Below are 14,024 nucleotides of genomic sequence, written 5' to 3'. Positions count from 1 at the left end.
GCTGAACCAGGAACGCCGCTCTGTAATTCGCTGCCACGAAACCCGGGTAGAATATTTAAAATGTCAGGTCGTTGAGGCCAAGGCCAGTGAAGGTAGAATGAGAGAGAGGTGTTCCCGTCTAGCCAAACAAGTAGATGCCCAAGAGGAAAAGCTCCTGGGAGCCAGGGCAGCATATAAAATGGCCATGGAGGATAGATCTGAGAACACCGACCACAGCACTTGCCGCCGGGAGCTAGAGGACCTGAGAAAGGCCCTAGCGAAGGCAAACGGGTTGGTGTGTCTCATAAATCCACCAGCGAGTCAGCTGTTGCTAGCCAAGGAATCCAAAAGACCGATTCCACAAGAGGCAGTTGGGGTACCAACCCCCGAACCTTCTGCGCCTCCTGCCTATGAGGAGTCTTGGACTCCGGGACAGGAGACGGAGACGGTAGAGGAAGAGAGCCCTGAGGTAGAGCAACCCCAGACAGTAGAGTCGGGGTCGGCGCCAATGTGTCCAACGAGACACCGGAGGATCGGTCCAAATGAAGAAAATGGCGATGACGGACCCCTTGAGAGTCAGATCATAATGCCTCATAGCGCACGACAGCTAAGAGAGATGATAAGTCACATCCCAAAACTCTCCGAGTCAGGAGATCCCTCCGTGCATTTCAGGGACGTGGAGCAGACCGCAGCAGTCAATGACTGCGACGGGGTTGAACAGTCTAAAATGCTGCTGTTCTCCCTGGACAGTTCGCTCCTCCAGTGTCTCCCTGACGAGAGCAAGAGAGGGCACAGGGACTATGAGTTGCTACGGGATGAGATTCTGGAGATCATGGGAGAGGGGGACGGAACTCCGTTCCTCCGTTTAGAAAAGACAGTGCAGCTAGAGGGAGAACCCCCACGGGTTTTCGCTCGACAGGTTGTGGCCAGTGTATCGGCGCAGCTGCCCGGGCGGGCCGGCCCGGGCCAGGCTGGATGGCGAACAAAGGGCTCACTGGCTTCGGTGCCTGGTAGCAGGTTGCCTGCCAGTAGTGAAGGAACAGGCCAAAGCATGGTTTGAGCCCACTAACGCCCGCTCCACGGAGGAAGTAGTACTAGATCAGCTCACGATCAGTTATAGAAACAACAAGGGCAAGAAAACGCCTGTTGTGAAAGGAAAGGTGCATGAGGTGAGACCCGCAGCCTCTGCTAAAAAGGAATGGCGTCAGGAGGGAAATCGCCATCCCCAAGCAAATAGCAGTTGTTACGGGTGTGGGAAGGAGGGTCATTGGCGCAAGGACTGTAGGAATCCTTGGAAGGATAAGAGGGAGAGAGCGTTCGCCGCAGCCCAAGATCGAGCCCAAGCCCGAGTCGCCAACGGCCCGAGAGTTTCCCCAACACCAGCACAACCACAAGTGCAGGCCGCTGCCCCAACACCAGTCCAGAACCCAACCGTAGCCTTTGCCCCGAATGAAGGGGGTGGTGCGGTTGTGGACCCCGCTGCGATCGAGTCAGTCTTGGAGACTATGCGGTCTCTGATGACCTGGCAGGGGAAGGTAGCGGTTGCTAACAGCCCTATCGCCCCCGAGACCCCAGCCGAAACACCTAAATGACTGACGCCCGCGCAGCCCATCTACTTGTGTCCGCTCCGCTATGACGCTTGGAGAAGACCTGTGGTGGAGATGGAGGTGGAGAAACAAAGGGGTAGTTACCTGTTGGATACGGGAGCTTCGTGTACCTTGATCCACACGGACAAACCTTTTGCCTCACCTCTGTCCGCCCAGGCTCCATATTTAGTAGCGGGTTTCACAGGTAGAGCACAGGCTGGCGCGCACTCCCTCCCGCTCTCCATTCAGTTGGGAGCGCTCCACACCACATGGACGTGCATCCTATTGAAGTGGAAAGAGGGGGGGGGGAAAGGCATCCTCGGGGCTGATTTCTTGGTGGAACACGGGATCCTCGTGGACCTGAGAAATCACTGTCTCTGGGGAGCCGAGGGCGGTTTAGGTAAGGTAGTCGTAATCCCGGGGAAGGAAGAAAAGGGGGCCCTGTGCACTATGAAGCCATCAGGAGGTTACGATCTCGAGCTCATGATAACAAACGTCCCAACGGACTTGCAGGCGCGTGTGTCAGAAAATCTGACCGCGTTCGCCACCCACAAGCACGACTGCGGGAGAGTCACTGGGTTCGAAGTCAGCGTAGACGGGGACCCCATGATCCGACCCCAAAAGCAGTATAATTTCCCCAAGGAGGCAGAACCCGACATGGAGACAGCAATATCTTCATTGGTACAGCAGGGCGTATTGAGGACGATAGCCACCCACGTGAACTCCCCATTATGGCCGGTAAAGAAACCGGACAATTCGTGGAGAGCCACGGTGGACTATAGAGTCCTCAATAGTAATATCCCAGCCTGCGCGCCCACGGTAGCAGCAGTTGCAGACTTAATAGGGAGTATTCCAGCATCGGCGACCACATTCACGGTGCTGGACATCTCGAACGGTTTTTGGTCCATTCCGCTGCGGCGGGAGGACCAGTACAAGTTTGCCTTTACTTTCAAAGGGCAACAGTACACCTGGAACTGCTTACCACAGGGTTTTCACAACAGCCCCAGCATTTTCCATCAGTGTATGGCGGGGAGTTTGAAAGAGTTCAGCCAGCCCAACCAGATAGTGCAGTATGTGGACGACTTACTCCTGTTCACAGATACAAGGGAGCAGCACGGCCCACTGTTAGCCGAATTGTTGGAACTGTTAGAAAGGAAGGGTTTCAAAGTAAACCCAAAGAAAGCCCAGATCGGCCAGCAGGAAGTTAAATTCCTGGGTCTGGCCATCCGCGCTGGGGAAAGAGCCATAGATAAGGCCAGACGGGAATCTATACAAGATCTGCCGATTCCCAACACAGTAACGGGTGTAAGGTCCTTTTTGGGATTGACCGGGTACTGCAGAGATTTCATCGAGGACTATGCTGCCACAGCGGCCCCGCTACTTCGACTCTTACACAAGGGAGTCGAGTGGTCTTGGGACGAGGGGTGCCAGGCAGCATTCGAGAAGTTGAAAAGAGATCTGCAGACCGCGCCAGCCCTAGGGGCCATAGATGGGGGAGAGGAGTTCTTTCTGGAGGTAGCCGCTAGTGGGGACAGCCTGAGCGCAGTACTGCTCCAAGAGCGGCACGGCAAGCTAAGACCAGTAGTTTATTCCTCCAGGGTGCTCACGGATGTGGAGAGGAGTTTCTCCAATTGCGAACGGCATCTCCTGGCCACGCATTGGGCTGTGAACAGATCAGTGATCTTCACAGGGACCTCTCCCATTACGCTCCTCACCCATCACACCCCCACGAAGATGCTTCTGGACGGGAGGATTAAGGATGGGACCGTAAGCAGCGCTCGGATTGCGCGCTGGACCCTCCTCCTTTCCCAGATGGATCTCAAAGTTAAAGGCCTCTGCGCGCCAAGGCTCGCAGCCAATATGGCATATCCCGGGACAGCCCATCAATGTTCCGTAGAAGGGGTATGGGAAGTTAACATAGGTTTACGGGCCGGGATACATCCCACGGGCCGCGAGATCTACGTAGACGGTTCTAGCACTGTAGCTGACGGCAAGCGACTCACAGGGTGTGGAGTTTATGACCCTGCGGCAAACATTGCCCTGGCAATTAAGCTCCCCAGCACTATGAGCGCGCAGCAGGCTGAACTGTCCGCGGTGGCGTACGTGGTTACCCACCCCGAGATTTTCCCAACCCCATACACGATTTGCTCAGACAGCATGTTCACGTGCAATTCGTGTACGGAGTACCTCGCCATCTGGTCCCGACGCGGGTACACCTCCGCGGACGGGCGGCCTTTAACAGTTAAGCCCTTGCTGGAGAAGATCCTAGCAGCTGTGGGGGAGAAAGGAGAGGTGTTCATCCATAAGGTGAAGGCTCACTCCATTACAGAACCCCGCAGTCAGGGCAACCAGCAGGCGGATGCGCTAGCCAGGGAGGGTGCCCGCAGCGGCATTCTCTGGGACCCATACGAACCCGGACCCGTGGCGGCGATCCAAGGCAGGGAGGGAATTCCCGGGAACACAGGGGTGACACCGCCCCCAGACCTAAAGACCGTCCAAACCCTGGATCCCGCCCTAAAAGCAGTCCTAAAAGCCATCACAGAGGGCAAACAGGTAGAAGGTCCGTACAGTACGGCAGCCCTCACAGTCAAAGAAGGTATGCTGTTCCGAAAGGAGCAGTGGGTTGTGCCGCAGCAGCACCGAAGGGAATTCCTGCAATTGGCCCACGAGGGTCCAGGAGCGGGACACCCCGGACCTGAGGTCACCTGGCAACGGGTGGAACAGGCGGGATGGTGGCCGGGACTACGGGACGATGTCCGCGAGTTCTGCGCAAGCTGTCTTGTGTGTGCTGCTAACAACCCAGACCCCCACAAAAGGAAGGTGCCCATGGGGCACATCAGGAGGGTAGAGGGACCATGGCAGTCGATTCAGGTCGACTACATAGGGCCCCTGCCCGCCGCCCAGGGAGGCTATAAGTACTGCCTTGTCCTGGTAGATGTGTTCACCAAATGGGTAGAAGCCTTCCCGTGCAGAACAGCTACGGCACTGGGTACTGCTAAGATCTTGATTCGGGAAGTGTTCTCACGGTGGGGACTCCCCCGTTTTGTAGAGTCCGACCAAGGGAGTCAGTTCACCGGTCAAGTAATGCAGAACGCCCTCAGGCTCTTGGGCATTGAGGGAAAGTGGCACGTAGCATACAATCCCCAGTCATCCGGGATTGTTGAGCGTATGAATCGGACCCTCAAGGAAAAGCTGAGGAAAGAGACAATGGGCTCGCCCCAGAAATGGGCGGAGGTCCTGCCTTTAGTCCTCATGGGGATCCGAGCCAGCCAGTCCAAAAGCACGGGGTATTCCCCGCACGAGTTAATGACTGGAAGGATCATGCGAACACCCACCCATGTGCTAGCCCCGGTGCTCACTGAGGGCCAGCTCCGAGAGGTGAAACGGGACAAATTCGCCCAAACCCTCTTGGAGCGCCTGAGACAGATTTATGGGCAGGCGGCTGGGAACATGGGAAGACAGCACCAGGGAAATAAACTGTTGTTGGAACCTCGGAAACAACAAGAGTGGGTAGTCGGGGACCAGGTCATGGTCCGAAACTACGCCAGGGTAGGGAGTTTTGAACCACTGTACATGGGGCCATACAGCATTGTAGACAAAGCCAGCCCCATGGTTTATGCAGTGAAGACGCCCCGACGTACCAAATGGTTTCACATCAACCAGTGTAAACTGTTTAAACCGGGTACACCAGGGCCACCAAAGGGGACCAGGTCTGAGAACAAAGATCCTCAGCCTGTAACAGAGTCACAGACCACACAGGCTGGAGCAGTAGCCTGCGTGAAGGGAGAGGCCATCCCATTGGAGTGGGAGGTCTCATCTTTTGAATGGGATTTAGGCAGGGGAGAGCCCGAACAGCTCAACCTCGCTTTAGACCCAATCACGGAGGAGGAAGAGTCAGAGGACGGCAGTCCCGCCCTCGACTCAAGCTTGGGGGAGGTAGGGAGTGGGGGTGGAGACTCGTTACCTGTAGGGACAGGTGAGGTGGAGTCGGAAGCCACAGATCCCGACCCCGGGGGGGCGGAGCCTGAGGAAGGGGAGCTGGAGCCGGCAGCTGTGGAGGAACCACAGGCTGTGACGGTAACAGTCACGACCCCAGGTCCATCGGCCCCGGGAGCCCAACCCAAAGCAGCCCCTCGTAGGTCAGCTCGAGCGCCCCAGCCCAGAAAATTTTGGCCAGATTCTCCCCATCCTCCCCAACCACGGTTTAAAGCAGCCCCAGGAAGACATGATCCCCGTTCAGCAGCGACAGGCTGCGGGGGATCAAGGCCAAAGATCAATGCAGCCCCACCGCAGGGTGTGGCACACGACAGACCTCACAGGGATTCGGAAAGCCGCCCCACGGAGGGCGGCGCTGTACATAAGTTAAGATAGGTAATTATGGTCATAGTTTAAGGAATGTAAAGTATATGGTGTTAAGAGTACAATTTTGAAGTCTGCCCGGTATGTGTGTTTGTTAGGGAGCGGGGTCCAGGAACCCGCGCGTCCAATTAATTTAGGCCAGCACCTATCGGGAGCCCGGCTACATCATTTTGTTGGTTACAGAAACCTGGGATACGATGGAAAGGATTGTCGTCGCGTTCATGGCGATCGGGTGCGGGTGGGCCTACCGAGGCCGCACCAAGGACGTCATCATTTTCGGGTGCTCCGGGGACACGGCCCCCATCGCAACGGATGGGACGGGGGAGCGAGAGGTAGAGGAAACCGCCACCTACTTCCACCAAGGGAGATGGCCAGGTTGGCTGGGAACGAATTCTACGGAATATTCCAGCAATTTCGGTTTTGCCTACCAAGAGACTTCATTAACGTGCCCTCGAGTGAGGATCCTAGCGCCCAGAGTCAGCGTCACCGTGGGAAAGAGGATTTGTCTGGTGTGCAATGGGAACGTACCACCAAGGCGATGGTGGTGGCTACGAAAGCTGGGAAAGGACATGAGAAACTCTACGGTCGAGTGGGAGCGACTGGGTAATAATACCCATCGGACTATTACGGGAACTCACGGACAATTACGTGTGTGTTGGGACAAATGGTGGGAACCGGATGAGGGAATATATGTCTGTATGTGGGGTTCGAGACGCGTCTGCCCCAAGGGCGTGTCCATCTTCTTCCAGAGGCAGTGGCAGGATGAAGGGAAGGGGATGAGATGGGATGTTAGCACTCGAGCGTGCGGAGCCCCATACTCCCCTATTCCGGTGAACGCCACTGAACTCATCACCCGCCCACGCAAGCCCCTGCCCACGCTTCCGGTAGCCCTAGCCCAGAAAGGAGGGTGCCCAACCACCACCAGGGGACCCGGGAACGGTTTAGTATTGGTACCCACCGGTCAGGTGCTGTACCAAGGGGTACACTACGCGGTGGCCTCAGTGATTTTAAATCTCACTGAGGTAAGATTGCCGGAGTGGTGTCCCAAAGAAACGGAACAATTATACCAGGTCCTGTTGACCCGTATGTTTAGACAATTTTACGAATTTGACTTTGCCGACATCGACAGAGACAAATTATACACCACACCGCCAGAAGTTTTGGATCGAGTCGGGAGGCAAAGAAGGGGTACTGTAAATGACATATTCACTGCTTTTAATACCGGGACATCTGTTGTCAACGCTCTAGATAACGTGGAACTGCAGACACAGATCAACGGTTTAAAAGCCCAGTTAAGGAACATATTGACAGACGAAAACAAGGTCGTGGGTTCTGAGTTGCATGAGGACCAGGCCATGACACTACACTTTAAGGACATAATTGCTGAGCTGGAGAAACACGCGAGAACGGTAAATGCACTCATTAAGGAGGATCGGAATGCGTCCGATCAAGCTGCGCAAAACGAGGCCTGTGTGCTGTATGGGGCGTGGTTATTGGGCGAGGGCCGCAGTAATCTTGAGGATTTAAAACAGGGTTTGGTCCCGTCCTGGATCAGCAACAAGCACTTGCAAGCGCTCCACCCTTTTGAGAATGCATTAAGCCCGTGCCAGCTCAGACTAGCCGCAGAAGCATACCCAGTTCCAGTGGACTGCGGACATTCGAATCACACTATTATGGGAATAGTAGTAAGAATGCCGGTGTTGGGTCCCGCAGCAAAGCCCGCCCCGGTATACAGAGTAGAGAACATTGGAGTCATTCAGGGGGGCGCACACATTCGTTACGCAGTGGTCCCGCCTTACGTCATCAGATGGGAGCGTACGATGACAGGCACCGACCTCTCGGGATGTCGGAGCCGGGGAGCACACATCATCCTGTGTCCCCAGCACTTGAATGCCTTTTTGAAACCACAGTGCGGGTTCAGAACCGCTAGCGCGAAGCCGGTGAATTGCACCATGGAGGCAATGGCAGAGGACCATGTGCCCCCACAGGTAGCATATATCGGGGGTGGGACATACTGCGTCACCACTGCAGCGCCTCAGTACCGATATGGACAACACGAGTGGTGTTCGGTCGGTGATAGCAGTTTCTGTTTCAAACCCAGGGCCGAGGTTCAAGTGGCACAACAACGAATTGTTCCCATTCCTGCGCCCTCCACAGTACACATCACTATCAAAGAGAATTTCACAGACTTACAACGATTTGTCGCGCATTTTGGTTATGTCATTCCCCCTCTTCCCGAACACCTCACCAAGGTTTTAAAAGCCGTTATAGTTTCGCAGAAACATTTCTATACACTGGAGCAGAAGACTTTAGAGATAGGAAAAGACATATTGGACATAACCATCCCACCATGGTGGGACTTGTTCACCAACATAGAGGTCTCCGCCTGGATTAGAATAGCATCCCATATCCTAGTAGTATGTCAGGTTTTGATTGTGATATTTTTGCTCTTCGTGCATTGCAAAAGAGGCAAACGCCTCCAGAGGCACGAGAACACAGGAGAATGGAGAGAACGCTATGTGCAGATGGGGGAAGCAGATACCCCACTCTAAGCTGCTAGTATAAGATTAAGCGTCCCTCCATTTAAAAATTTTTTTTTTTTTTTTTTTGATTGTTTTGGGTTATAAGGAAATAAGTATGGTTATGTTATTAGTTGTTAGTAAGTTTTTTGGATTAATAAAAGATGCATGCAGATGGCGCAAAAGGGTATCAACCCCTGCCCATCTGACAGGTGAAGATGTTATAGTTTAAGTTTTGCTGTCTATGATTCCAAATGTGCATGAGGTAATTTTCATTTTCTCCGGAAATGGGAACTGCATGTGTCGTGAGGGGCATAGATAGTTAAGTGCCAGGAATGTTTGGATGTGGGGAATCAGGGAAAATTTGCTCATCAAGGATTATTGATACTTTAAGCAAGCTATCAGTATCACAGGGGGGCCTGTAAGATTCGCAATTTTCAGCAAAAATCACGCAAGAAAACTGGATAAAATAAGACTGTTTATTGACCAAAGTAAGCTTGCACAGAAAAACCTTTGATAAAAGGGCATACAAAATGGCCGCCAGGCCCCGTGATCAGTTTATGAACCATTTTATTTCTGTTACTGCAAGCCAGACAGGCTTGTGGATTGAAGACAGTGAGCCCACGAAAGCCAGTCTCTGGGAACCGAAACTCAGAGCAACAGCATACATATTCAATGGATTATAAGTACAGGATGGGGCCCATCAAGATATGGGCGGACAATGTAAAAACACTTATACCCATTTATCGTACAAAGGAAAAACCGTTTAGCAGCCATCAAGGAAAATGTCCGGACCGATCAATATGCGAACCGAGCCACGGTGACAATGCAAAAGACATTGAAAGACATTATCGGCCAGGAAGGCCAGTTTAAGTTATCACCGGCTCCGTTACAAGACAAAGCGCCCCTGCAGAGATTTCTGCCCGCCAAAATTAATACAAAGACAGGACTATGATTTGGCGGGAGATAAGACTGTCCCAAAAGAGTATAACTATGGATTGAAAGTCCATCTAAGTGACTTCGGACTCCGGGTTACTTGAACAACTTCTTCTTCACTGCCACGGCTTCTTGTTGGGCGACTTCAGGCTTCCATTTCTTCAAGAACTTTCTTCTACGAGGAACGAACGAAGGGCGGACGGTGCCCGGATCGGCGCCTCTTCCACTTCGGCAGATCGATGAAAACGTTTTCGTCTTTTAAAGACGGACGGTTTCGGTAAAAGGACAACGTGGTCGGTGTTCAGCCAAACAAGGCTCGGCCACGACGAGAAGACGACAAGGGTGGCCCGGGTACTGGGGTCGGGAGATCATCGACGACCCAGGCCGACGGAGAAGAAACCCTCTGGAGAACCGGCGATCGATGCCACAAGATTCTCCCAAGTGCATAGCCTGCATCTGGGTCTGCTCCATGAACCCAAATTGACTTAGTGGATCTCAACCTTAACGAGCGCTCATCGAGGCTGGGTCTACCCCACCGCCTCGAGGGAGGAGAGAATATCGACTGCGCCAGAAGTTTCCAAATCCACGTGACGACGGAAAGCGGTGCCAAAAAGGCTGCGAACCCCCCTTTCTCGCGATTTCGAGAGTGGTGAGCATGATCCCAAGTTCCCCAGGTCGAAACTTAGTTTAGGTATAGGGGAGGGAGTTAAGGGAAATCGTAATGTGTTTCCCCTTTTTCGATGTGCCGTGTGTTCCCCATTTCCATAGAGTCAAGTTCATAAATTTGTGCATGATTGTAGTAACTTTAATCTGTGCCTATGACATGTATTTTGTAATGCTTCAAACTGTTTAAAAATAAAAGCATCCATTTCGTGCTATTCAACCTGGTCTATTGAGTTCTTTCTCTGCACTACTATTCTCTGCACCTAAGCCCAAGGTCTAGAACCGTAGGGGGGAGTGGGTCGAACCACTCAAGGGTAATTATTGCACGAAGCCTGGCAGGAGACCAGAAAGAGCAAGAGAAACCCCCTACACAAGCATTGAGCGAGTAGGAAAGGGTGAAGCTGGAGCATTCCTCCCATCCCCACAAACTCAGGGCTAATGCCATATTGGGCCGGATATTCCGGTCCCTACGGGTGAGTACGCGCTGTGCACTCACCCGTAGGGACATCGGCAATGCCGGTTTCAGGCATGCACTCGACAGATCCTCCAGCTGCCCTGGAGAAGGGCCTCTGTGGGCGGAGAGTTCCGCTTTTTGGAGACCCTCTGCCCACAGAAAACCCTTACAATTCTTGCGCCTGGTAACATTTTCACCGATTTATCATTTAAAAATACTTTAAAAAAAGGTAAGTTTATTTTTAGCCCCATATAAAACTTAAATTACTTTTTTCAAAAATTTAAATTATTGTTTAAAATAGTTAATTTATTGTAATTTCAAGTCATTTTAAAAATGTGATTAAAAAAAAAATTATTTAAAGTTTTACTATGTTTTTGAGGGTGATCTCCATTCATATATTTGACAGGTCTTCCTGTCAAGTGTATGAAGGGAGATTCCCTTCTGTGATTGGCTCTCCATGACCCACGTGATCCCAGGGACACTGCGAGCTACCTACACCTCTGGGATACGTGGGCCCTGCGCACTGGCAGTTTGGAGAGGCCCAGGAACGGAATTGTGCCCGGCCCGGGAGCCCCCAGGTAAGGGCGCAGATTTTTCCAGATCCCAGTCCTCCGCCCGCGGGAGGCCTGCGATCAGAATATCTGGGCCAATGTGTTTAGAACTTGTGTTAGTCATTGATATATGGAACTTAAAAATATGAGATGCAGTATGTTACAATGTATGTGCTTCTTTGCGGCAGCATTTTGACATGTGTCCTTTTTCTGCTTTAGTAGGCCCCGATGATGTCACAGCCATTGTCCACAGGAAGTCAGTACGCCACCATACTCTGCTTCACTCTCACCGCTTTTTCCAAACACGAACACAGCTATACACACCAAAAGATGTAGATAGTGAGCTTGAGGAGGCAGCAGTTATAGTGCATGGGTGAGGAGGAGCAAGTGGTGATGGCAGCTGGAGAGAAGGCATCTTCTTACATCTGCTGCAGTGTCCAGTGATTTTAGCCTCACATGACCTGCTTCTAAAAGGATATTGCTGGCCGAGCAGGACTGTCTACGTGAGTTACTTCTGTCCATGTAAAAACTGGAAGATAGGGTGAGAAGTACGGACAACTCCACTAGTTGGATCAGTACAGTCATGGATGGATGATTATCTCCACTGCAGTTTACCATGGAGTGTAGGGTAACTGCAGTGGAGCTCTCAATGGCATTGATCCTAAGCACCAAGGAATAGCTCCAATGAATGCACAGACTGCTGCTTCAGAGACCTTGGGCTCCCATCTAAAAGAGGCTCCCTTGTCTGGCTTCAGTATGCTGGGTGATGCTTTGAGCCTCTTTGCTGCTTTGTAGGTCTGTTCCATTGTAGATCAATGGACATCCAGAACGAGTGCCCAACAACAATGAAGTGCTTTCAATAGGCAAAGCTAAAACTGCTACCTCTCAGGAGATGCCATGTCTGACCCATTCAGCATACTTGTACATGTGACAGTAGATGTGGACAAAATAGTCTCTTAAAGGGGCAGGTCTTAGTGCATCTTGTGTGAGCTCCTGGGGGGTGCACTAGACTCAGTGCATGCACTGGTATTTCAGGAGCTACATCCTCAATGCATTGTTAACTCTGAAAATGAGGCTGCAGTTCTTCATTGGGTTATAGTGCACATACAGCAACTGGGAACATAACCAGCAAAGACCTAACAAGATAAGGGGAAGTTTAACCTTTCAATAGCTGAGCCTACCTAAAACAGGACAGGCTAAAATGGAAGCAATTATATAAATAATACATTATGTAAACATATAGCCTGCAATAGGAATTCAGTTTAAAAACCTCTGCAATAAAGCTTTGAGGCACAGGACAAGCTTGTATATCAGAGGTCAGATCAGCATATCTTACAAGTTAGCAGCCAGGCGATACTGCTTAAACACAATCATCTGGCTTGCACCATCTGACATAAATCGTGCCATTTATGTAGAAAGGACTTATGAAATATACTGGGCGGCCTGCTGGTGGCGCTGTCCAGGGAGAGTATAAATACTCGGGCACGGGCCCAGCTTGCTCAGGGACATTTTGTAAACAGGAACTAGTGATGGATAACTAGACTTCCATGTTGTGAAACAGTCGATTAAAGCCTCGTTTAATACTCTGACCAAGTGCCTAGTAGTTTTCTTATGTCACCATCATTTAACAAGTGCCAAGGCTGAGTATCGGGAACTGGGGAGGCATTTCAGGATTTGGAGGTGAGGAAGTGTGGTGATATGCCTGAAATCAATTTTGCAGAGGGCAAGCTCAGATGCAAAGGAAAGATCAAGGAACATTGAAGAAAAGAATGAAAGAAATTAAACTCTGGCAAAGGAAGTTCAGTCTGAATGCCAAGAGTCACAAGCTTAAAGCTGTCGCAAGTGTAGCCCCAGAAGGCAGGATGTTAGTCGGTGCTAGGATTGTATTAACGATTAGCAACTAAGCAGATGTGCTGTATTAAATTAGATACAAGTATCTAAAGTAGATACAAGTAGTTCTGTTTTATTATGGGAACTGCACACAATATTACAGAAGCCACTAAAATTATTTAGTTTTCTATGTTTCAGTCATTTTTAGGTTCCTTAGAACTGCTGGCCTCTATGGAGTAAAACCCCAAGATGAATCCACGCCTCCAGGAGAGGAGTTGAATACATTTTTAGAAAAAGCTTCGAGAAGGTTTTGTAGGAGTCAGTTAACGAAGGCCCCGATCTCAGCCTTCATTTCTGTAGCTGTGCATAGCAGCTTCGGCAGCTGCCTTCAGTGTCACACGGGTAATGCAGTGAATGTCTTAAAGCTGGGTAATCTCACTGCCCATTTAAAGGTTACTATTTTAATTTCTGAACAAGGAAATTCACTGCACATAAGTAATGGATGTCTTGTAAACGTTAACACAGCAGTCGTGATTAATTTCTGACAGTCTAATTGAAAGAGTGCAAGTCAAGACAGGGCACTGGAACACTTGATGCATGAAAAAGATTTTTAAAATGCCAAGGAGAGGCAGATAATAATCAAGACGATGAGGTACTCGTTTATCAGAAATGCAGTATGACAGGCTCAATTGTTTAAATGCTTGAGGAAAATGAGTTGTTTCAAACAGTATTCTTTTCAAGGGCATGACTAGATTCCATTTTAAAACTTGAGCGAAAAGAACTCCCATGGATTCAAGAGTTCAAGGTATTTAAATTGAAATAATCAGATGACTGAAGACTGAAGTTCCCTCGGACTTAGCCATGTCACTTGGGGAAAGAAAACCTGCTTTGAGAACTCAGCTTTGCCTTCAACAGAAACAACTGAAGGTCTGCCTCAGATCAAGGTGTTTGTGCAGCAGAGTGAGGAAGGGATTATCTCAGATCCAGAGTGATTGTTTTGGAGGGTGGAAGGGACGGAGTCCTATGAGATTTCCCTGTGCCATGACCATAAAGACGACAAGGTAAACATAGATTGGAAAAAAAAATCACTCTGCTCACGCCACCTAGTATCTTGAAGAATCCAAAAGGTTTTTACTTCTGAAGAAGT

The 14,024-nt window shown here is 50.8% G+C and overlaps 1 protein-coding gene across 1 annotated transcript in view; it reads right to left on the bottom strand.

The window, feature by feature from the left end:
• The window catches only part of LOC147101826 (uncharacterized), a 320,645-nt gene that overhangs the window by 150,346 nt on the left and 156,275 nt on the right, over nucleotides 1-14,024 (bottom strand). The window lies entirely within an intron of this gene.

Source organism: Somniosus microcephalus, chromosome 23 (genome assembly GCF_052327205.1).
Source record: "Somniosus microcephalus isolate GS21.2 chromosome 23, FLI_Smic_1.0, whole genome shotgun sequence".
Classification (NCBI taxonomy): domain Eukaryota; kingdom Metazoa; phylum Chordata; class Chondrichthyes; order Squaliformes; family Somniosidae; genus Somniosus; species Somniosus microcephalus.
This window is presented reverse-complemented; position numbering and strand designations above follow the sequence as displayed.